The sequence below is a fragment of the Felis catus genome, chromosome A1 (genome assembly GCF_018350175.1).
Source record: "Felis catus isolate Fca126 chromosome A1, F.catus_Fca126_mat1.0, whole genome shotgun sequence".
Taxonomy (NCBI): Eukaryota; Metazoa; Chordata; class Mammalia; order Carnivora; family Felidae; genus Felis; species Felis catus.
The window spans coordinates 136637150-136661300 of record NC_058368.1 but is presented as its reverse complement, the minus strand read 5'-3'; the positions used below and the strand labels follow the sequence as shown (position 1 = coordinate 136661300).

The window sequence follows — 24151 nt, the reverse complement described above, 5'->3', positions numbered from 1 at the left end:
AAATAGAGCCATTCACTAAAACCAAATAGCCCCAGGAGTCGAAACAGGTGGAAATACCACTGGGAAAACCAGGATGCGTCTAACATGAATAAATTCCTATTAGATCCATCTTGAACTAAAAGCCAGTCACATTTCTAAGGGATGAGGGGCTATTAGCTGGTTTGAAATGCCCAAACCTTGACTTTGATATACTTTCTCATAGCAGTTGTCAGTTGAGCCTTGGCTTTCCTGGTCGACTCAACAAAAAGATCTGTTTTACAGTGAGAGAATAATGAAGAGAGAACGTTTTTCCTAGACCAGGGTAAAATTTTAGGGGCCCCATCCTGCCTTGACCATAGTGAACCAGAAGCAGGTGTACCTTCTCAGGGCACAAATAGGAGGTGTCCCTGGCTCTGAAGCCTAAATCAAGAAAGGACAGGACATTTTCTAGACTCAATGCCAAAAGCTCAGTTTGTAATAGTAAATACAGCTTAATTTTTACTGAACTCTTACTGTGTGTGGCAGTTACACCAAGTTTATCAGGACACTCTCATTTTAATCTTCAAATATCCCTATGAAATGCGTGCCACACATGCACTGAAAAGATATTTCTTGGGTGCCATTATGTAATTGTTACTGGGATGCAACAGTAAACAGGATGATGAAGTACTTGCTCTGGGAGTGCTTACCTTCCAGGGAGACAGAACTGAACGAATGGATTCTTCCACGCAGTAAATGTTATTGATTACCTATTAGGTGCCAAGTGTGTGCTAGGAATACAGCAGTGACCCAAACAAACAAAAATATCTGCTGTCACAGAGCTACATTCTCGTGGGGAAAAGACAGACAACAAAGAAATCAGTAAATTATATAGTACGTTATACATAAGTACTAAGGAAAGAGGAATAGGGGAGGTATAGGGCGCAATTTCAGATAAGGAGATAGGGAAGTCCTCACTGAGTCAGTGCAAAACAAAATGCATAAACATTTCAGGTTATTTCAAAGAGTGGCAAATTTTGTGATGATAATAGATCAGAATAAAGAAGGGAACCTGAACTGGGAGGAGAAGTTACTTGAAATTCCTTGGCCAAGAAAGGTTTCTCCGAAGGGTTATTTCTGAATGAGATCCACAGTGTATAAAGGAGCCAGCCTTGGGAATAACTGAGGGGAGAGGCTTCCAGAAGCTCTGAGATGAGATTGAGCTTGATGCATTTGAGAAACAGGAAGAAGGGCAGCTCAGCTGTGTCTGATGAACACAGGGGAGGGAGAACATGATGTGAAATAAAGCTGAGAAGGTCAGCTGGGGTGGAATCATGCAGTGTATGCTTTCATTAACCTATCTTCCACGTGAGGAAGCCGAGGCTTGGGAGCAGTGCCATCAAGGTCGCACAGTATTGGGATTCCACTGGCTCCAGAGCTTCTACCTATAACTTTCCACACTTGCTCACCCCATCCAGCCAGTGCATTAACAAGTGAATAGTCGTGGACTATACAATACATGTAGAAGCAAGCGTTACGGGTCAGTCCAATTGTCCCAGGGGGGAATCTAGAACATAAATACATCCAGGTTAGTGATTTCCATGCAGGCTAACCTAGGGGAGGGGGTCAGGGGGGCCTGGGTGCTAGTCTCTCAACTTGAACAGGGCCCTTCAGTGTTAATCTGACCTGAAGCCCCAACGAAGAGGAAAGATTCCTGCAAATGAGGCGGTCTCTAATCCTAGGCCAAGCACCCTCTAGCTCTTCATTCAGTCAACTCCCATGCATCGTATTAGCAGTAGGTGCATGCAGGGTACCCAGCAGGCCCCCGTACCCTACCTGGCTTCCCCTGTACCCTGTAGATGTTAGAGGAGAATGAACTTAAGGACAGCGAGAGGAACCACCTTTTGGATACTAATCTTCCATCCCTACTCTATGCATTCTCAGAGCTTTCCCAGCAAAGTGTCGTTTTATAGACACAGGGTTAACACCAAGAACTCTTCTAAAAGTTGGGGCTTCATTTTCCTCGTTTTGCTTATTACCCTGTTCACCTCCCTCCACATACCCCGAAGTACCCATTAGCTCCCAAGTAGGTGCTTTGGTAGGCGATTTGCTTACTATAAGCAATTCTGAATTTTGAATGGAAGACAGTGTTTTCTGTCTTTTAACCTAAATCCTAGCTCCTGCCCACCACGCAGGCCTCCTCTCCCTCTGAATCAGGTGATGGAATCAGCAGTGGTACCGGTCCTGGAGGGAAGCTGTCTGGTGACAGTTACCCCAGGAAGGCTGGGTGGCCTGCTTCAGTGCTGGCTGATGCGTTTTTCTTGGACTCTGGTCATGCCTGGTCCTTTCTCCTTTTGTAGCCTCATTTTTTAAAATTGTTTATTTTTGTAGAGACAGAGTGTGTGTGTGCATGCACGCGAGGGGGATGGGCAGAGGGAGAAGGAGAGAGAATCTCAAGCAGGCTTCACGCTCAGCGTGCAGCCTGACACAGGGCTTGATCTCGTGAGATAATGACCTCGGCCGAAACCAAGAGTCAGACACTTAACGGACTGAGCCACCCAAGCGCCCCTCCCTGAAGTCATTTTGTACCTCTTTCTTCCCAACCTTGGACCCTGAGCACGTTTCTGGAATGACCTCTCTCCTCAACATTCCCTGTGATCCCATAATTCTGAAGTTAGCTAGCCCGTGTCACCCTTCGCTCCAAATCTCCCCTTGGCCCTTGTGCGCTAGGAATTAAGCTGATTGGTTACGCCAGTGTTTGAACTGCTTTGCTGATTCCTGATGACCCTTTTCTGAGGGCTTCTGCCTCTGCCCATGTTTTTATCCTTATTTTACTTGGCTTCTGATAAAGCTTCCTGCCCTGACTTTTACCTAGCTGTAGCTCCACTTTCGGAGGGAGAATCGATCAGTTTTTTCACACGGTATTTCACACTAACAACCTAATCACAAAAAAGTTCAAGTTGGTAGGGTGAACAGCGGGGTAAATGTTGCAAGAAGCGTGTCTTTCTTCCCAGGGTGTAAAATGTAGTCTTTGGAAGGGAACATCCACCCCCTGCAGCTCAGGGGTTACAGAGGCTGAGTTCATTCCCGTTCTTGGACTCAGCAGCTAAAATGGGCAAAGACAGGTTGCTTAACCTCTCTGTGCCTTAGTTTCCTTCTCTCTAAAATGGGGTGATAATAGTACTTAATTCACATGAATATTGAATGATACTAAAAAACATCTGAAGTGTCTAGCCGCATCAGGTACATGGTAGGTGCTCAGTAGATGTTAGCGATAGTTCCAGGAGATGCTGAGAACATCGCCCGTGTTATCCAATTAGCACCTTCTGCAAGCCTTGGGCACTGGGGCTTGATTCTCTTAACCTCATTTTCTCGTTGGACTGGGTCCAATGTTGGATGTGACTAAGTCCTCACTATGCCTTGATGATGGAATCACCATGGAAGTCAGTGCAGTTTTAGAGCTTCCTGGTCAGCCAGCCCATACTTGGAAGTTATTTCTAGATTGAGCATAGCAGTCAGCTGCAGAAAGTGTAAGCAAAGTACGCATTTCCAGGCTCTTGTGTTGGTCACAGTTCAGTAGAACCTGAGCTGTTTAATAAATTTCAGGCTACTTTAGAGTTCTTATGGGCTCTGCATTTAGATCTTTCATTAAACCCAGAACACGTGGTCATCACTGATTTTCTCCGTGAAATAACCCTGATTTATCCGTGCTCTGCTTTTCCACACCCCTGTTTTTGACCTTCAGTGTTGCTTGTTTTTACTTTCTTGGCATGCTGTTAAATAGTACAGCTATTCAGTTCAAAGGATTTGCTATTTTTCAGGGTCAGCTTGTACCCCAAATGAGAGCAAAAAGTATCTTTTGCCTCTAGGGTTCTTTTGCACTCTAAATGAACTCCGTTTGTAGAAAATGTCTTTTGATTGAGCCTATTTATTCTAAAACAACCTCACCTATTGCTAATTTTTATATGCTCTTGAAGACCATATAAAAAGCTGGCTAAACATCTGTCTGCCCCTGTTAGTGAATGAGTGTCAGGAGGCTGGGGGATCTAGGAATGAATTCTGGCTGATAGTTTGTATCCCTGATGCTTATGTACACTCTGGCCCGTAAGAAGCCCTCAATAAATGTTTGTTGAATAAAGAGATGCAATTAAAAATTTTTTTTAAATGTTCATTTATTTTTGAGAGAGAGAGAGAGAGAGCACAAGCAGGGAAGGGCAGAGAGAGAGAGCCACACACAGAATGCAAAGTAGGCTCCAGGCTCTGTCAGCACAGAGCCGGATGTGGGGCTCGAACTCACGAACTCTGAGATCGTGACCTAAGCCAGACACTTAACTGACTGAGCCACCCAGGTGCCCCAATTTTAAAGACTGATCTTTTTATTTAAAAATAACCAGTATTTGAGTATTTTGTGTTTTTTAGTCTTCTGACAACCCTGCAAGCTGTAAGAATGAATAGGAGCTTTTTTAATTAGCCATAATTGCACCTTGGATAAGCCTCATTGGCTATGATCCTGCCACTGCGCAAAGCTACTAGATGCTTTTTTAGATTAAGTGGGTGTCTCAGAGTCCAGAGTTGGCCAGAGCTAGTCATTGCTTCTGCTGGGGGCTTCAGGCTGTCTGATTTGTTGAATTACAGATGCATATCCACTGGGGAAATTATTCAGTGCAGAAATGTTAGAAGCTATAAATATATAGGCTCTAATCAAGTCCAGAGGAATTAAAATCTTAACACCGAGTAAGTAAAGCCCTCACTAGAAAGCCAATAGGTTCATTAGAAAAAAATTATAAGATACAAGAAAAGATGATTTAATCTGAGCTAATAATACATTTGACATTTTTATAGAAATAGTTTGTGTACATGGCAAAGGAGTTCACTGGTTTTATTAACCTCATTATTCAGTGTGTTGAGTTTACAAAAATCTAGAAAGTTGATAATGGTAATTAAGCAGGGAAACGTGACAAACCAGAGTATCTAGGTGGGCTGAGAGGCATTGGGCCAAGGGCTCTTAACCACCTAACAGAGATATTTGTCAGCAGAAGGAAGGAAGGAATGGAGAAAGAAAAGGAAAGGAAATAATTTGATTTACCTCTAGTCATGGAGTTATCTTTTTTCACCCATCATGTTTCCAACCTATGGCCTTAATGACTAGAGGTTTTTATTATACTGAAACACATCTTGGCCTATTTCCTTGGACTTAGTGATCAGCCTGGTGGACTGGAGCATGGCCATAGCCACTGGTCTGCCCTGGGTACTCACCCTCTTCCTCACTGTCTACACAGGACTCCCAGGCACAACCCACCAAAAAGCAAAGGAGGCTAGAGTGATGTGGACATGGGAAACCCCATCCTGGGGTCTGGTTCCATTTCTTCCCATTGCGTTTGCTAAAGTGTGTATTCTACAGAATACTCATTGTAAAAAGTGCTCCATGAAGGGAAGACTTCAGAGAGCTTATGAGCTTGTGCAGAGAAACGAGCAAGTGCACAGGGTAACAAATCACCTTGGTGGGAGTACAAAGTGGGGATTTAGAGATGGGAGGACTTAGATTCTCTGCAGTCTAAGAAAAGCCTTCACAGAAGAGGGAGCATTGAGAAGAGCTTTGAAAATGTCCAGATTTCAAAAGATTGAGATGGGCGTTTAGGGAGGGTGCTGAAGGCATAGAGGCTTGTGGAAGCAAATGGCCTCGTGTGGATGGGTGTAGAGGCGTGCTCACGTGCACCTTGAGACAGTTGGCTGATTCCTTGGACAGTGGGCATCTACTGAAGGTGTTTGAGTAAAGGAATGATCAGATGAGAGTCCTACTTTAGGGATGTTGGGAATCTATGACATCTGTGTCCAGGATATGGTAGAATAAGTACAGGGGAAGCAGGCATGCCAAGTAACATTAGAAGTCAAGGGGAATCATAGTCAGACCCTAAGTTAGGGAGGAGGTGGAGGACACTGAGGATCTATTAGTGGCACCCCCATGGCCAACAGTCCCCATGGTCAGTCCCCTACCTGTCTGTCCCACCCAGTATCTCAGCATCCTATGTCTCTACCAAGTTCCTTTCAGCCCCTTAAACATGTCATGCTCTCTCTTACCCCAGACCTTAGCATTTGCTGCCCCATTTGCTTAAAATAATGATGAAGAACATGATGATGATGATGATGACGGTTGACACTTACATAGTGCTTACTGTGTACCTGTCACCATTTTAAGTGTTTTATTTTGCAGAAGAACTTAGATTTTTTTGGACTAATGCTATGCTTTCTCTCCTCTTCTACTGGGGGCTGGCACCCATGGTAAGCTGAGCTGGAGTGTCCAGCCATGCTAATATTTTTGAGGCATACACCTAATTGTAACTGAATTTTATTAGAAAGTTAAAAGACAGCTACTCTGTATTTTGGGGTATATGTATTTATGTCTTCCTATTTTTAGAAAAATTATAACTCTACTAAAAATGACTAGCATATTATCTCACCATATTGTGAATACCTAAATGCAAGGTTATTTTCCTTTCACCTTTGTTTGGTTGGCACCTGGTTGGTTCAGTCAGTTGAGCGTCCGACTTCGACTCGGGTCATGATCTCACGGTTCATGGGTTCAAGCCCCACATCGGGCTCTGTGCTGACAGCTCAGAGCCTGGAGCCTGCTTTGAATTCTTTGAATTTCCCTCTCTGCCCCTCCCCCGCTCACACTCCGTCTCTCCCTGTCTCTCAAAAATGAATAAACATTAAAAAAAAACAGTTCTTGGCACATAGTAAGAACATGATATGTATCTATTGAATGCTTGAAAAACTGAGTTAGTGAAGAGAATAAATTAATGATATTTCTAGAGATACATGCTGTGGTCCCCAAGTCAGCTCCTAACCCTTAGTTTCTCTCCTAGTCAAACCCACCAAGACCTCAGCCACCTACTCACAGTGTGGTCTTTTTTCCTGTGGTCTTCTTGGAGGATCACAGAGAACATGGCAGGACAAGTGTGGTGCCCCCAGGATAAAGTTAATTTACTGCCTCCCTATCTATCCCTGCCCTCCATCGTCCAGGATGCAGTGGGACAGGAGGAATAGTCTAAAGGTTCTGAGTATGAGAGTGTAAGAGAGGGAGCAAGAGCAGGGCTTGACACTTGTGACCAGCTTTTGCAGGTGAAAGAAATTCTAAGATGCTCTAATGGAGACTTAAACTCAGGGATCACAGCCTCTGCTGTCCTGAGTTTTGTGGACAGAGACCTGAAGGTCACCTATCCTCTTAACACCCCAGAGTTTCAGATTTCAAATTCCTTACCAGGTGATGGTACAAGGTGTGAGTCAGCTTGGCTAAAGACACTGGGGGTGGAAGACAGAGTGTGACTGTGTAGTTGAGGAGATGTGAGGGGCTTAGAGAAGACACCAGGGCATGGGGGAGAGAGAAACTCTTGACATATTGACCGACTTCATGCAAAAACCTGCCAAATAATGGATGTGCATCCTTCTGTGAATATGAAGCTTGTAATTCAGGGGGAGACAGTTTTGCTCATATATATTTTTTTCTTCCCCAGTTAGAGTTAGGATTGCAAGAAACCTGAAAAGACAATTTCATTTCCAGTGCTGGATGGGGAGAAACATCGCTTGCAAATAACAGTCATGAAAAGGTTAGTGAGTTCAAAGGGATACTCCTTTATATGGGGGGACAGGTGTAAGTTTTAACATGGCATTAATTCACTTGCTATTCTAGTAGAGTAGAAAATAGCAAATAAAGAATCACCTTCAGAGAAAAAAAGTTTTAATATTTTTGATAAAATTTCCCCCCTAACTTGTGTGTGTGTTGCATATATATGTTATTCTAATTTTTAGAATTTTCCATAAGAGTGGAAATAATTTCCATTTTTTAAGTTTCTTTTTTTTTGAGAGAGGGAGGGAGAGAGAGTAGAGAGAGTGAGTGGGAGAGAGAGGACAAGAGGCGAGAGGCAGAGAGAGAGGGAGAGAGAGAGAATTCCAAGAAGGATAGAGCCCACCATGGGGCTCAAATCCACAAACCATTGAGACCATGACCTGAGCCAAAATCAAGAGTTGGATACTTAAATAACTAAGCCACCCAGGTGCCCCATAATTTTCCATTTTAAAAAAGGAATCATATTTATATGCTATTATACAACCAAAGTGAATATAGATTTTGTGTATCTGAAACTTCTAAAATTTGTAGGTTTTCTTTAAGAAAATATTTCAAAATGACAGAAACAAACATGTACGGGGTCTTGGAATGGGCTGTGCAAGGGAGGGGTCCTAATAAGTCCCCCATATTGTACCCTGGTTTGTTTATCTCTTTCCCTGCTTGACAATACATGGTAAACATCCATGAACTTCTTTACTCTCATGTCCACAGGAAGGTTGCTGAGAATAGCTCATTTCTGTAAGCACATGTGACGCACCTCGTGTGTGCCTGCCAGGGGGCCTACAGTGATAGAAAGTTAGGTGCCATCCACATCCTGTCTCATCCATACCCACTGTCATCAGTAAAGGAATCCCAGCAAACAGGCAACTCAGCCTCTTGGCCGGTCTCTGAATGGCCAGTGTACCATTCGGTTACTTCATAGGATCCTTCCTAAAAGTAGGTTCTGTAAGAAGGGCCACCCGCCATGTTCTCACTGAGAACCCAACCCAGCAGTTCATCCCGGTAATTTATATCAAGTCAAACTCTCCACGCTGCATCTCAGGGAGATAAGTTGTGCCACCTGCTGCCACTTCCCACAATCACATTGTCTTTTTTGGCCTGAGCACCTGTTCCACGAGCCTTTGTTCTCACAACAAGGCCGATGGAGCATAGGCCCAAGACCTACCAAAAATAGATGTTACTATGTCAGTGATATAAATAATGTAGCTCCAAAACTGAGGAAAATGGATTTGAAGACTCTAATTAAATAGAATTCAAATGTTGTTTAAAGTTAATCACTATAGCTTCAGTTTGAGTCTTTCAAGCTTTGAATTAGAAGGCAATTAATCCTTTTCTACTGTATTTGAAATGCACAGTATCAGGCAAAGGGAGTGTTACCCCAGTTAAGTGCAGTGACAGAACAGAGCAGATGTCAAAAGTGTTTTCTATTTTAATACATTAACTCTAATGATTTAAAAGCAAATATTGGATAACCCTCATTTAAGCACACATGAGTATATATCTAAGTTATGAAATACTATTTATTAATGTTTTTGCATTCATTTTTTTTTAATGCCAGAAAAGTGGGTGACTCTTTTGTGGTAACTGCCCAGTGCCTTATGGCCTACTGTGCAGGATTCTGCAGTCCACAGATGATGGAATATTCAAAATGAACTCTCAGGGGACCTCTTTCATGGGTACTATTCAAACTACTATATGATGAGAACTTATCTCATTTTTAAATACCTCCAAATAGATTCTCAGTTGTTCTCAGTGATTAGTCCAGATTTTAATGGAAAATTGTTGGCCAACACATTAGGGGACAGTAAAATAGTATGTTCACTTAGTGGAATATTATGTGGCCATGAAAAAGAGAAGGCTGTTTTTGTACCAGTATCAAAAAATTTCTAAAATATAATGTAAAATGAAGATAAGCAAAGCACTGAACATAACATGCCACTATTTTAGGGGGGGAAACGGGAATAAATATATATTTGTATATGCATAAAACATCTCTGGAAGGATGCACAAGAAAGAAGAAAATTGAGTGACTAAGACACAGGGTAGGTGGGAGACTTTGACTCTATATTTTTAAAAATGTTGACCCATGTGACTGTATTCCTTATTCAAAACTTAAAAATAAATTATGATTAATCATGGCCTTTGGAAAACCTACATTTTTTTATGCTAGAATTCAAATCTAGCTTCTGGCCCTAAAATTCAGGTGCTTCTACATGCCCTGTGTGCCTTTCCTTAGAAAAAAACTGACCATGGGGCAACATTCCATCTTAATTTCTCATTGCAAGTATTGGCTCTGAGAAGTTTCTTTCTGGTAGCAAAATTAACATGAAGGGTTACACACATTGTAACAAGCACAGTGTCTTGATCCTTGAATAAAGAACGTTTGTTTTCTGAATCATTCATTAAGTTTTCCCTGGAGAGGGGACGATGGTGACTGAAAGCTTTGCAAGAAGTCCAGCTAGATCCCAAACCATCTTTCTGAATTACTGTAATGATTGCCAGTCCTCCCTTGTCCCTGGGGTGGCAGGGATCAGGGTAGCGCTCAGGAAGTTGCTCTGGGACTTCCTCTAGCAGGGGCTGAGCAGTAACATGGCCTGAACTTGTGAATATGGCTGGTCAGTCCTTCTGGGCAGAAATCCTTGCCCTCTGGAGAAGGGAGGGCAGGAGGACACATAATTGCAGCAGCTCACATAGCCCCGATGCCGAGCAAAATAGTTCCAAAATGCAAATCTCCACACAGCAGATGCAAATGATGAACTCTTTTTTTTTTTTCCAAATCTGAGATTCTTGATATTATAAAGTCCTACCAAAAAAAAAAAAAAAAATCAAAACAAGAATGCAACCATCTTTATCAGTTAACAGTCTGGGGATAAATCAAAGAGCTTCCTAATTGTTCTTTTCTGTTTCACGGATGGATATAGCAGTGAAGTTTTGTTCTCACAACATCTTATCAACCTAAAATAAATAGCAAATGATGACCTCGTCAATGGAAAATAAAAGACATTCCAGTTCATCAATAACTGGACAGTGATAAAAATAGGCACTCAGAAGCCACAGCTAAAATGTGCCCTCAAAGGTCTATGTTTGTGGGAGGAAATGGATTCTTTGACTGGTGTCTAAAAACTCCTCAGAGGCTGCTGTTCTCAAAAGATCCACCGCCTCCCCCTCCGCCCGACCTCAGCCTCTTCTAAATGTCCCTTATTTCAATGCATCGCGGTATTGCTGAGAGGCTCAGTCATGATGCCTTTGTTGGGCAATATACAAAAGTCCTTGCATCTTCCTCCCGACATCCCAGCATCAGCTGCTAACCAAGGCATCCGACCCCCCAGATGTTGACATAAATGTAGAAACTGAAGCTCAGGGTGGTTTGTTGCTTGTCATTCCTTTCAGTGAAAATTTAAACACCAGTCCTGAATATTTGAAGTTGAGAGGGCTGAAGATGAAGGTAATGCCTTAGGGGAGAAAAAGAAGATTAAATAAAAAGGAAAGAATAAAAAAGAAAAGAAAAGCTCCAATATTCTGCTTAACATGAGTATCAAGCATCCGTTTGTATCCCAGCCAGTTCTTGAACAAAGCAGCTTCTATACCTCACACACCTCATTTGTAAAAAGGGATAAAAGCCGTCCACTTTCACAAGGAGGTTGTCAGGATTAAATGAGCTAATCAATGCCTGTAAAGCACAGACACATGGCATGGCTCGGAGCACGTTTTTGAAAATAGAAGGCAATTATTAACATGGGGAACTTGAGAATGAAGCAAGCTATAAAGCTTGCCTTGGGAGACACCCAGGCTAGATCAGGGGTGGGATCACATTTTGTTTTTCCCAAGTGCAGGCCTGGAAACCAAATGGAAAAGTCAGCAGGAGCATGATGGTGCCCCTCTCATCCCATCCCAGCAGTTCAGGGGAAGGGTGTCCCCACCACACAGGCTGTGACGCCTGTGAGAGTTCCCCACCCCCACCCAACCACAGGAGCCTGCCTTGTTTCCCTGCAGCTCACTGCCATGCTGTCATCCGGGTTATTCCAGAGGTGATTTGTATCCAACGCCTCTGTAATTGACACAGTTAACATACCATAAAATCCAAGGTCACGTAAAGGTAAAGATGGGCTAAAGAATCCATTATGTTGAATGAAAATAATACAAATAAATCATCTTGATAAAAAAAAAACAGTTATAGGAAAACACATAAACTCAAGCAACACATCACCTTTTTATGTGATTTGGTGACTTGTTTCCCTTCCTTATGGCAATAGGCCTTCCCTTGTCTGAGGCATGGACCCTCTTCCGTTGTCTTCCAAACAACAATGAAATGAGCTGTTTCTGGCAGCTGGTTAAGTACTCATAATATGTGTCATGAGAATAAGGATGTATTTCAGTGAAATAATTTCTTAAAAGGGACTTCAGGCCAGGAGATGATAGCTATCAGTTTTATGGGCTGCAAATTTCTTCCCATAAGAAGAGTAAAGCCTGACCTCAATGATGTGGTAGAGGATGGGTTTCTTGTCCTTGCTCATGTGCAGGCAGGCACTGGACCAGAAAGGGAAAAGGTTCTCTCTGGACTTTTAAAGGCCTGCTAAGACGACTTGGCAGAGAGATCACTGGGTTTTCCATAAGTACTTTGGATTTTGAGCACTCTACCTCTCCTAGAGCTGATGTGACTGATGCCCTCTGAAGAGAATACCAAGCCTGGGTCCATAGATGGAACATAGATGCATAGTGTCAGGGGAAATAGGACAGGGCTCTGGGTTGCACATCAGCTCAGGCAGGGTTCACCTGCCTGTGAGCTACCTTCTGTCTGAATTACCTAGAACAGTCCAGAGTAGGTCAGAATCATCCAGGTAGCAGTCTTTATGTTGTGTAGGATGAGTCTGTCTGTTCCAGAATTCCTTCCAACCCCAATTTCTGTAACAAGGTTGAGCCTAATGATCCCCTGTAGGTAACAGTCCTTTTTGTTTATGAAGAGCAAATATAGAGAATATTATCTTCTTCTTTCTTATATCTTATTATAAGATATATGATATCTATAGGTGTATAGCTATCTAAATAAATATATTATAAATACAGAGATATAAAGACAAATATATAGATATAAATATATATGACTATGAACTTTAATATCTATGTTAATATAGAAATAAATATGTAATATATGATATATCTATGTATATATCATGTATTCTAGATATGATATAGATTATCTAACTATGTCTATATTATTTTCTCATCTTGTTATTAGTCTTTCATTGTATATGAAGCATTTTCACATGTATTTGTGAGAGACTTTAGAAGCATATTACTGTCTGCATTCTTATCACTCGTAAATATTCATGGGCACAGCCACCGTTTAAAGGTGTCCAAAGGATCTTGTAGTTCATTTAATAAGCTGGTTTAAGCTAATACAATACAAAGTTAGGAAGGCCAATGTAACAGATCCTAGTTCATCTCTGGTCAGCCAGGCCCCAGAAAGATAACAACTTCATCAATAAATACGTCACACCAGCATGAGTTCTGCCCGCTTACTCCAGCATTACGGCTTCACACAGCACTTTTTGTTGAATAGATCGGCACTGAGTTCAGATCTGTGGGCTCCTTTTAAGGGCCATTGTCTTATACAAGCTCCCTGACTCCAGCCTTCCACCTTATGGGGGGCATGGGAGAGGACTTTGGATAAAAGGTCGCTAGTCCTGGGGTAGCCACTTGGTTTCGTCTTTCCAGATAGTTGAGAATCCATCGTTATTGTTGGCTTTTCACTTCTTTATGCCTGTGTCTTCCAGAGCCTAGGGATGACTTTGGCAGCAGGACCTTAGGATTCTTCTTTCTCTGTTAGGAATGTAGGTGAGAATAAATGAGAAGCAGGGCAGTTTTCTCTGTGTGGCTGGACATCTGACAAACTGTCTCTCTCTGTGCATTTGCATTTGTATAGGAGTGTTCTTGAAAATGTAATGTCTTTTAGGGAGACAGAATCCCATGGTCTATCATATAGCTATTATTTTTGCATGAATGACCTCAGCCAAATTTGGTGAAATGTCTCTAATTTTGAGGAGAAGCATTGCTGGAAATTTTCTAGCAGGAAAAAAAAAATGTATTAGTTCTCCTTCCCCAGTGTTACTGAGCACATCTCCTTGGTTTTTGTTGTTGTTGTTGTTTGTTTTTTTTCATGGCTCTTAAAGAGCTACAAAAATTTTTTTTAGCTTGAGCAAAGAACCATACCTTCCAGCACAATTTAGACAAGGGAGGCACTGTCTGGAGGGAAGATGGTGTATGTGACTCAGACCTCCACGTCTGCTTACCACCATAGAAGGGCCCTTCTGCATGAGGAGGTCACCTCAACCCCAGGAAAAGGAATTTAATTTTGCCTAAGGTATTATTAATTGCAACAGTGCTGTTCCTTCATTTAAGAAAAAGATGACAAAAAAGCAAAAGACAAAAAATGATGTCGCAAACATGTAAGCAAATATTATGTTACCCCTGTATTTTTTGTTTTGTAAAAAAATTTGGCATCAGGGTACCTTACAGCACAATGAAGACTACATTCAATTTTTAAAACATGTTTCACTCACAATGTAATCAGAAAAATGTCCAAAGCTTCAAATATATATATATATATATATATATATATATATATATATATATATATATATATATAAAACATATATATAACATATATAACATGTATATATATGTGTATATTCATATATGGGATCTTCATTTTTTATGCAAACATTGCATGTAAAGCATTATTACAAATATTTAACGCATTGTTTACCTACCCTTAAACTGTATTGGGTGAGCAAGGCAGGAAAATGTCCCATGTCCCAATAAGATGGACCTGCTGACATTAGGCAAAAAAAAATCCACTTAACCTCTCGACCGTGATTGACATACTGGATGTATCCGTGATGAGCATTAGTACTCTGTTAACCATGTCCTCATAAGCACATGGTATTGATCTGCTTGGGTTCCAGCTCACTAGCCCCAGCTGCTCCCAACATCAGGGAAAACATGCTGAATAAGCAAAGCAAAGAGGGGACAGACCTAGGGGGCTAGTCCTTTCCTCTTCACTAGGTCAGTTTATGTGATGCTCAACCCACAGCAACAACAAAAACTGCAGTGCAAGCCTGCCTGCAGGAGAATGTTGAAAAAGTGAAAGCTTGATACACCTTGGGGGGCGCACTGGGGGCTCACGGTATCAGAGCCTGATACAGGCCCTCCATTTATCTGTGGCTCCTCCTCTTGCTCCGGGATCCCAGGGGGAGTTCTCTTGCCTTCGTTCTTCCATAGACAGAAACTGATGGAAGGTGGGTATTCTAAGGACTTCCATGTGGTGTTCTACCATTTCCCTATGGATGTCTCAGTTTCCTCATCTGTAAAATGGATAGTATCTACCTCTCTGAGCTGTTGGGATGATTAAATGAGATAATGACTGTGAAGTATTTAGTATAGTACCTGGTAAAAGGTGACCATTCGTAAAATGGTCCCTGGTGCTGCTGCTATTGTTGGTCTCTCTGGGCTGATGATGTAAGTGAAACTACATCTAGAGCCGATGGGGACCCCAAAGAATGGAGAAAATAAGACCTCTTTAGACACCTTTGCTGATTTGTTGCAGTTTCTCTACAAAAGGGTAGAAGAACTTGGGGGCTCCCTTCCATCTAGACTTGGAAGCCTCCCAGGGCTGGAATATCTGTTGGTTCTTTCAAGGCCCTGCATTTGCAATCTGCCATGTTAGCCTTTACTGTTTTATGTCTCACAAATTGAAAGAAAAAATGTTGTAAGCTGGGCATTTGTTCTTTGAGCAGTTTTAGGTAGGATAGCGTTAGGGGGAAGTACACAGATATGTATTTCCAAGCAACTAACTTGCTTATGAAAAATGGCTATAAGCAAACCTGGAAATGCAGCGCATTTGCCCATTTAAAATGGGGAACTGATTTTGATTCAGCATGGCAAACACTACATTGTTGTCCAGTTATGGATAAGACTAGAAATGTGCATCTAAAAATAGACCCAACGTTTTTTGGATGTTTACTATATATATCCTAGCTAAATATGAAAGTTTTCTTTCCCTCCAAGTCGTTAAATATGTAGAGAGGCTGAGATAGAGGAGTTTCACGTCTAATTGATGTGACAGTCTCTATCTCAAGAGGCGTTTAATGCTGATAGATCAAGAGCACATTTCTTTCAATGTTCACAGCAGATCCAACAACTGGCTTTCTTTGACCTCCTTAAAAAATGCATGACATCCAAAGCTAAAGTCCTAAAGGCCAAAGGCTGATGTGGATGCCTTGTTTCGTAACAAGGCATGAAACAGAACCCTTTTCATGGTCTTCCCTGAGTTCCCTGCCTCCGCTCAGGATAGATCTTTAGCTCTTTCCATCAGAGGTTAAAGTGGGGGGTGTTTCTCTTCTGCCAACTGTGCCTCTGGTTTCATGCCTTTACCCTATTTCTCTTGTTACTTAGAACCCCTCCAGTCTACCCCATTCTTTGTGGCTCAGAGTCATTTGGAAGCCATGGTTCAACCTCCCTGTGTCAGGAGAGACTTGGGAGGTTATAGCCTCCTGAAGCTCCTTTCACTGGGCATCAGATCCGGTGCTTTCCTAATAAGGATGTATTCGGAGGCCATAGAGATATTTGGATGTGTGGTGGTGTTTTGGGTCATCTTCAGTGACAGAAGGTCATGGATGCCCAGCCTCCTGGAGTACATGGACCGCCCACACAATGAAGGGCCCTCCCAATGCCAAGAGCATCCACGTTGCTTCTAGACTCTTCAAGACTCTTTCTAAGTCACTCTTCTTGCAGTCAAGGGCCTCTCGTTCCTATCTAAGACTGACCTGTAAGGCTACTGGCCCTTCTTTTTAAAAGATTCCCTTAGCCCCACTTCCACCAGAGGCCAAGGGTGAGCTCTCTGCATGGTAGCATTAACTCTGTGTGTAATCCCGCATCCAGTTTGGGCAAAATCCAACTATAACTCCTGACTTCTTGCTGATGACATTATTCATGGATAAAGCATAAAAACAGGACTGAGGATGAATGTCTGACTATATTATCTGTGCCCCAAGTTCCTCTTGCTGGTGCTGTTCCCTCTATGGCCCCAGCCCCACTGCTTGACCAGCTGCTTTTCTCTTGCTTCTCCCTGCTTGCCTTGTTGGTGTGGCACCCTTTTCTCTACCAGTGGAGACGTTTTCTACCTAGACTCCAAATCTGCTATTGTGGGTTTGGGTGAGAAATGCTCCCCTAGTGTGGTTATCATTGATGGCGGGATTACAGATGGTTTTTATTTTCTCCTAGTTATATGATTCTAATTTCATTTTTTAACAGTGGGCACACTTAGTCTTATATGCTCTCCCCTTTGTCTTCTTTATTCAATTATATAAGGAATATATGAATACCTTCCAGTTTTTGGAAAAAAATCAAACAACACAGAGTTATTTAGAGTAGAAGGCAACCATCAATTTCTCCTCTCCAGAATTTGTTATCAGTTTGATGTGTATCATTCTAGAACTTTCCTGTGCGTTTACCTATAAATATATGCATACAGCAGTTATAAACTTAAAAAAAAAAAAAGAAGGTTAACAAACGGTTACTTGTGGGCAGCCATGTGGTCCACCATCTTGATTAGTCTCCATCATAATCTGTCTACCTTGAGATTCCTTTTCATATTCCTCTTATGCCTTCTCAGGGCCCAATTGCCCTTCTGGTAACCGTACTGTTGACCAGCCTCCATCCTTCTGCAAAGCCACTGCTTCTCCCTAAATTCTTCTTAGCTTTTCACAAACTCACAATGTTGCTATATCAGCACATTTGAGTGATCTTTACTTGCTCATGTCACTATCAGATTCCTCTCTAAGGAAGGGGTCAAAAGTCAGGTGTTAAAATGTTAGACAATAACATACAGGTGGCTGCCATCTTCCTCTGAGTGTCTCAGAATTATGCATCATATATATTTAAATTTTGCATTTCATCATATATTCTCTGTAGGGTGAAACCTCAATCTTAACAAGTTTTAGGGGAGACGAAAGGCATTTTTACCACTTTTTACAATTTACAAATAATAAAACTATATGGTCAATTTTTCATCCGCAGGGCAGACTTTGTCCCCTCAGACACATAGTTGAACATCTGATATGTGGAAAAATCCAACTGAGAAGCAACAGCTAAAAATAGAATTCAGAAAAGCAATGAGTCATGGCCTAAATTAACAAATACATTAAACAATATATTAAATAGAACAAACTCGCCAAAGGAGCATTGAGGCTGGCTTAAGGTAATCTTCCCCATCTTAGAATGAGGATGTTAGAGGGGCTCAGGGATATAGGGGATCAGGAACACTTTTTAGATAACTTTATTATTTCCATTTTTTTTCCTCTTAAAGATGTGATCTGCTCGCCTCCCCTCAAACACACACCCTTATTTTAGTCCTAAAATAAAGATTGATTCAAACTGATTTTTTTTTATCCCTTAAATGGCTGTAAACCTATCTCAGAAATAGATAAACAATGTGGCTCTGTAGGCTTAGCAGGACAGTAACATCTATGCTAATCCCTGATCAGCCAGGTGCTTGCCCCCTGGATGACCTTGAAGTGAGACCAGCCTCCCTGCTCTTCCTATTCTCCAGTTGCTTCTGGAGACAGTAACATTAGCATGCTCTTCTGCCCTCCTGGGCTGTGAGGTAGGCTAACAAATGAAAACATGGGAAAGCCTTTTGCAAAAAGGAAGCCCTTGGTGACACAGGCATGATTAAAAGAGACAAGTCAGCTCAGACAGGAAGCTCTAAATCCTGACTCTGGCCCCATCCCCAGTCACAACGCAATTACCCCAAGCCGGGTATCAGGCTCTATGCTTACAGCTGGGGGGAAGACAAAGATGAAACAAACTGGGCAGACGGGACTAAACCATGTGATAGACAACAGTACTGGGAAATAATCAGTGTCACCACCAAGTGTCAAAGAATAGAATTTCTGTACTTGGAGTTTAAAATATGTCCTGTGCCACATTTTCCACCTCTGTGCCTTCCCCTGTGCCTTCTCAGGACTGCAGCTCTTGTTCTTAAGGTAGCGTTTGATTCTAGCCCACTTGGTATTGCTTATTTGTTTCAAATACATGTGTCTTCTCCCCTGGAATGCTAACTCCTTATGGGAGTCACACACTTCTCTTGATATCTAACAATTCGTGAATTTATAACAATCCTTCTCTCCCTCTCTTTTTTTTTTTTTACCTCTTTGAAATGTAATGTGTATACCATACATTCTCTCATTTACAGTATACAATTCAATTTTTAGTATATATTTAGTTGGTATATTCACAGAGTTGTGAAGCTATCACCCCAACCAGTTTTGGAAACACTATACCCTTTAGCTTTTAATCCCCAGTCTTCCCAGCCCTAGCAACCACTCATCTAATTCCTGTCTCTGTGGATTTGCTGATTTTGAACATTTCATATAATTGGACCCATACAGTATGTGGTCCTTTGTGTCTGACTTCTTTCATTTATAATGTTTTCAAGGTTCATCCATGTTATAGCATGTACCAATATTTCATTCCTTTTTATAGCTGAATAATATTTCATTGCGTGGATATACCATATTTTATTTTTTCATTCATTAGGTGATGGACATTTGGATTATTTTCACTTTGGGGCTATTACTGATAGTGCTGCCATAAACATTAATGTGCAAGTCTTTGTGTAGATACATATATTAATTTCTCTTGGGTATATAGCTATGAGTGGAATTGCTGGTCCAATAGTAAGTCTCTTGTTAGGAGGAACTGTCAGACTGTTTTTCAAAGTGGCTGCGTCATTTTACACACCCATCAGCTGTATACGAGTGTTCTGATTTCTCCACGTTCGTGCCAACAATTGTTATCATCTGACATTTTTATTCTAGTCATCCTAGTGGGTGTTAAGTAGTATCTTGTGGTTTTGATTTAAATATCCCTGATGGCTAAGGATGTTGAGCATCTTTTCATGTGCTTAAAGGCCATATGTACATCTTCTTTGGAGGAATGTCTTTTCAAATCCTTAGCCCATTTATCTTTGTTTTTTATCTTTTGTTGTTTATCTTTTTGTTACTGAGTTGTAAGAGTTCTTTCTATATTCTTTAATACAAGTCCCTTATCAAATATATGTTTTGCATATATTTTCTCCCATTCTGTGGTTTGTCTTTTCCCTTTTTGATAGTGTCCTTTGAAGCTCAAAAGTTTTTAATTTTGATGACACCCAATTTATCTATTTTGTTGTTGTTCTTGCGTGTGTTTATGATGTCATGAGACTCCATTGTCAAATTCAAGGTAATAGAGATTTACCCTTATGTTGTCTTCTAAGAGTTTTATAGTTTTAGCTCTTACATTAAGATCTTTGACCTATTTTGATTTAATTTTTGTATATGGTTGTAATCTCTGAACACATGACTGCTAACTCCCCATTTATTATACAATTGAAAGAAAGTTCAAGCTGAGCTGTATCATTTATCAATCATTCAAAGAGTACTTATTGAGAGCTTACTATGTGCCAGGTACTTAGGACCCAAGAATGGGCAATACACAGTTGAACCTTGCTCTTACTCAGTCCTTAACGTAGTGGGAGAGACAGATAGTGGCAAGCAGCAAGTGTTACAAAGAGGACATATAAGGTGGTTTAAAAAAGTTCAGTCTGGGTGCTTGATCCAGTCTGGAAAGCCAGGGAAGGCAGTGATCTGAGGGAAAGAAAAAGGAGATAGGCAAGTGTGGGGTGAAGGATGGAAGGAATACTCTTGTCAGAAGAAATGGTACCGAGTGTGAGAGAGGGGCATGGGAAGAGAGAAAAGTAGAGGTAGGCAGGGACAGAAAGAACAAGACCCTTTATGAAACACTTCCTATATGCCAAGTGTTGTAAGCTCCTTTGTATGTTGTATTTTTTCATAGCGTTCCCATTCCAACCCTGGGAAATAAAGTCAGTATGCATTTCTTGAGTGAGGAAACCAGAACTCAGAGTCGTTCGATGACTGGAAGGCCTACCCAGTTAGCAAGTGGCTGAGCTGGGACACAAACCCGGGGCTGGGTAAGTCTACATCCTGCTCTTATGGATCTGCTACCTCGCCTCTGCTCAGGACTGGAGTCATCCTGGCAAGAAACCTCTGAGGTTTAGATTCAGGAAAGAATGGCCTTCAGTGATATATTTTAGTAAAGCACCCTTTAAGAACTGGTCTGGAAGAAAAAGACTAGAGCACATACATGTGACAGTGGGAAATGTGAAAGTGGGAAAATGCCAGGTTCCTTACAGTTCATTAGGAAAAGCCTAGTCACCCTTGTCAGGAATTCAAGCTTAATGGTCACTCCTATGCAAAGAAGACACATTCTAAGACAAGGCCCTTCAGAGTCTCATGGCCTGGGTATTTCTCTTGAGGTGTTTGATGTGAGATAATTCTTTGCTTACTCCAAGGACTTAAAAAACTGGACCACGACATTGAAGCACCTCATAATGGTTCTTGCCTTGACCAGAGTGGCTGATATTCCACTGGTTAAAGAAACCAATAAATTAATTGTACTCTGCTGTTCAAAGTTACCTTAGCCTTTTAAAGGCAGGATTGCCAGTGTGGATATGTGAATCTGAACTCTGCAGGAGCCTGGAGAGACTGATACAGCAGGAAACTCTAGACTCAGATGAAATTTCCCACCTGATTACCCAGAAGCAAGCAGGCTGGTGTGGCTGTACAGCCGTAGTGGCAGCCAAATGCCCTCCTTCTCTGCAAGTTGTAGGCTTTTAGCTTTCGGATTCTGTCCAGCTGGAAGCTCAGGCAGGGATGATAAAGCAGAGCTATAGCAAAGCTTTATGAAAAGCAATCTGTTAAAAGCAGACAGGGAACGTTGTTTGTCTTAGACTACAATGCTTCTTGAAGTTTCGGTGCTTCTCTCCCCCTACCCTGAGCCAGCTTTTCTCTGCTTATCTGTGCGTTTGAAAATGAGACTAGGGATAAACTGGCCTCAGCAATGAGCTTTTGCTCTTCAAGTGTGTAACTGAGTGCAAGGACACTTGCTGCTCATGTAACTGGGCCTCGCCAACTCATTCCTTTATTCAAGCTCTTACTCTCATCTCTTATTCTATTTGCATTACAGAAGCAGTGCCACAATCTCAAAATGCCAACAAAGCCCAGGACAGTTCCATAAATGATTGAAATGGGCTGCGACTTAGGCAAAAGGGAGCAGTAGAAACTGAAAAACAAAATCTCCAGGGAAACTAGAGATTCTTTCTCTATAAGGGGCAGCAGCTACTGAGCCCCAGCTCATTGTTTGCTTGCAAAAATTGGGCCACTGTTGGCAGATCTTATCACTTTTTCAAGGAAATCAGAAATCCTCAATTTTATTGGACATTTCTGCATTATAAGGTCACATGGGGATCAGGCAGGTTGAGGGGCAGGATCCAGCTTCATACACTGCCAATTTGCAGCCTCTGTAAAATAGCACGGGCCTTAAAAACACAAGCTCAGGATTCAGTGAACTCAATTTGTATTCTGCGCCAAGTGTAGACCTTGAGTAAATTATCTAATCTTTTTTATCATTATCATCAATTAAGAGTTTATCTATTGAGATGTTTGGGGAATTAAATGTGCTTCAAACAATGCCTAACCTATAGTAAACTCTCCATAAAGATTATCTCCTTTTTACGTTGATTTCCTTTGAAAAGACAATCCTCCATTCTTGAAGAGCAGGTTTGCAAAGCCTCCTCTGCTGAAAACTGCCCAGCAACAGGCCCTGTTGGGAGTGGTGGAGCCGTAAGCTCAGCGGAGCAGCCACTTGCTTTCCTGCAGCTCATCCGAGGCCAGAAACCCAGCCCCTCCCCCACCGGGCATGCCCAGAAACTATAGATTCTGCTTTAATTACCAGCAATTAAGCCAGCTTCAGCCTGCAGTACAGGAGGAGGCCCTGCACATTGGCCTCCTGAGGCCCTTATAGGAACACGACTCAGCCCTTCCTCCACCCCCAACTGTTTATTTAGTCGCCGCCACCCACCCCATACAAACCTCTCTGCTGTCAGAAACACCCTGAGCCAGGGAAATCAGAAGACCCGGGCAAGGATCCTCCCTGAGCTGCACTCTAAACCCCCACATCCAAACAGGAGTTCTCCAGGGCAAACCGTAGCTTACAAGATTCTCTTTGGATTGCATAATGAGAGCTGGAGGCCCTGTCTCTGTCAGCACATTGTCTTCATTTGGTATAATACATTTGTAAGAGACAATTATTTTCTCAAAACCAGGAAGGAACGAATGTGTTCACTCTAGTGAAAAAGACCTAGTATGGGAGAAAGGCAGAGTAGCAATGGTAAATGTATCTTATTAGAGGAAGACCATCTTCATAAAAGTTGAGTGAGTCAGTTTGTGTGGTGAGGGATATAGAAGAAGACTGGCAACCCAGTTCCTGGCCATGCCATCCTGGTCGTAGCTGACACCTGTGCAGACGTTAAATAGCATATTGGTGAAAATCTCAGGACTCAGGCTTGGAGATAAATGCTTTCTGGACTCAGAGTGCTCTTAGACATAGGCAGGTAGGGGTGCTTGAATAAAGGAGGCTAGTTTTTCCCTTCCCTTGGAGCCCTGCATTTCTGACTCAGGCTGAAACAGCTTAGAAAAGTCCTCTTTACTAGCTTTTGTTTGCGGTGTGGGTCTCAAGGCTGCTCTTCCTAGCCTCCAGGGAGACTAAGCTTGTAGCCCACACCTGCTCAGGGCTCTGGGGCCCTGAGGCCAGATGAAGTTGGTGCTCAGGGCAGCTGAGCTGCCTCCATCTGTGACCCAAGGTTACAATGAGCCTCTGGGAGGGTGAGGCGGGAACCTCCATGCTCTCCACTGCACAGATGGCTTTGTTCTATTTACAGATCAGGAGTCAGTGGCATTTTGCAATTCCCTCGTTCAGTAGTTATTAGCGTCTGTCATCCCAGTTAAAAAACACAGACTTAATTAGAATTGAACAAAGTTTTAAAATGAAGATTTCGCAAAGTAGCTTCCTCGCATATGTAAATCTTAAGGTATGCCTGAGTCTACCTAGATAATTCAGGCAAGGGAAGCTCTCCTCACCTTAACCACTGTGAATATCTATCTTGGCAGGCTCTTGTCCTTTCTTTTCTTTTGTCAAAATTTACCAGATTATAGCACAAGCTCTTATTTCACTCAACATCTGCACAGCTTGTCACTGGGTGCTTTCCCCCTCTGCTCTTTCTCTCTCGTGTGACCTCACTAATTGTATTCTACCAAACAGCAGATCCGCAGCTTCCTTGAGCATAAGGTCACAAAAGTAGCATGTAAGTGCACACCAAGTTCGTTCAAGTCCTACTCTTTCAGAAATCAGGAGAGATCAGTTAGAAGCTTAGTAAAATTAATAGAAAGTAGGGGGCATTTGCAGAGATCTGGGAAGCTCTGGTGACACCAACCAGCAATTCCATTACTGCTATAAAGCCCATACTGGGAATGTCAAGTGTAAACTCATTGCATAGGAAAATTCCTGCACAAATCAAAACATGTTTCTGAGCAAGCTTTTTTAGTGGTGTAGTAAACGGGGTCACATGATGAGAGAAAATTCAACCAGTAGAATGCTCCATCAGAAATG

General features: G+C 42.0%; 1 long non-coding RNA gene across 2 annotated transcripts in view; it reads left to right on the top strand.

The window, feature by feature from the left end:
• Nucleotides 1-24151, top strand: part of LOC123386602 — a 121045-nt gene that overhangs the window by 1611 nt on the left and 95283 nt on the right. For both annotated transcript variants that reach the window (XR_006600727.1, XR_006600726.1), the window contains exons 3-4: nt 7473-7565; nt 20480-20615. This is a non-coding gene — a long non-coding RNA (uncharacterized LOC123386602). The remainder of the gene's footprint in view (nt 1-7472; nt 7566-20479; nt 20616-24151) is intronic.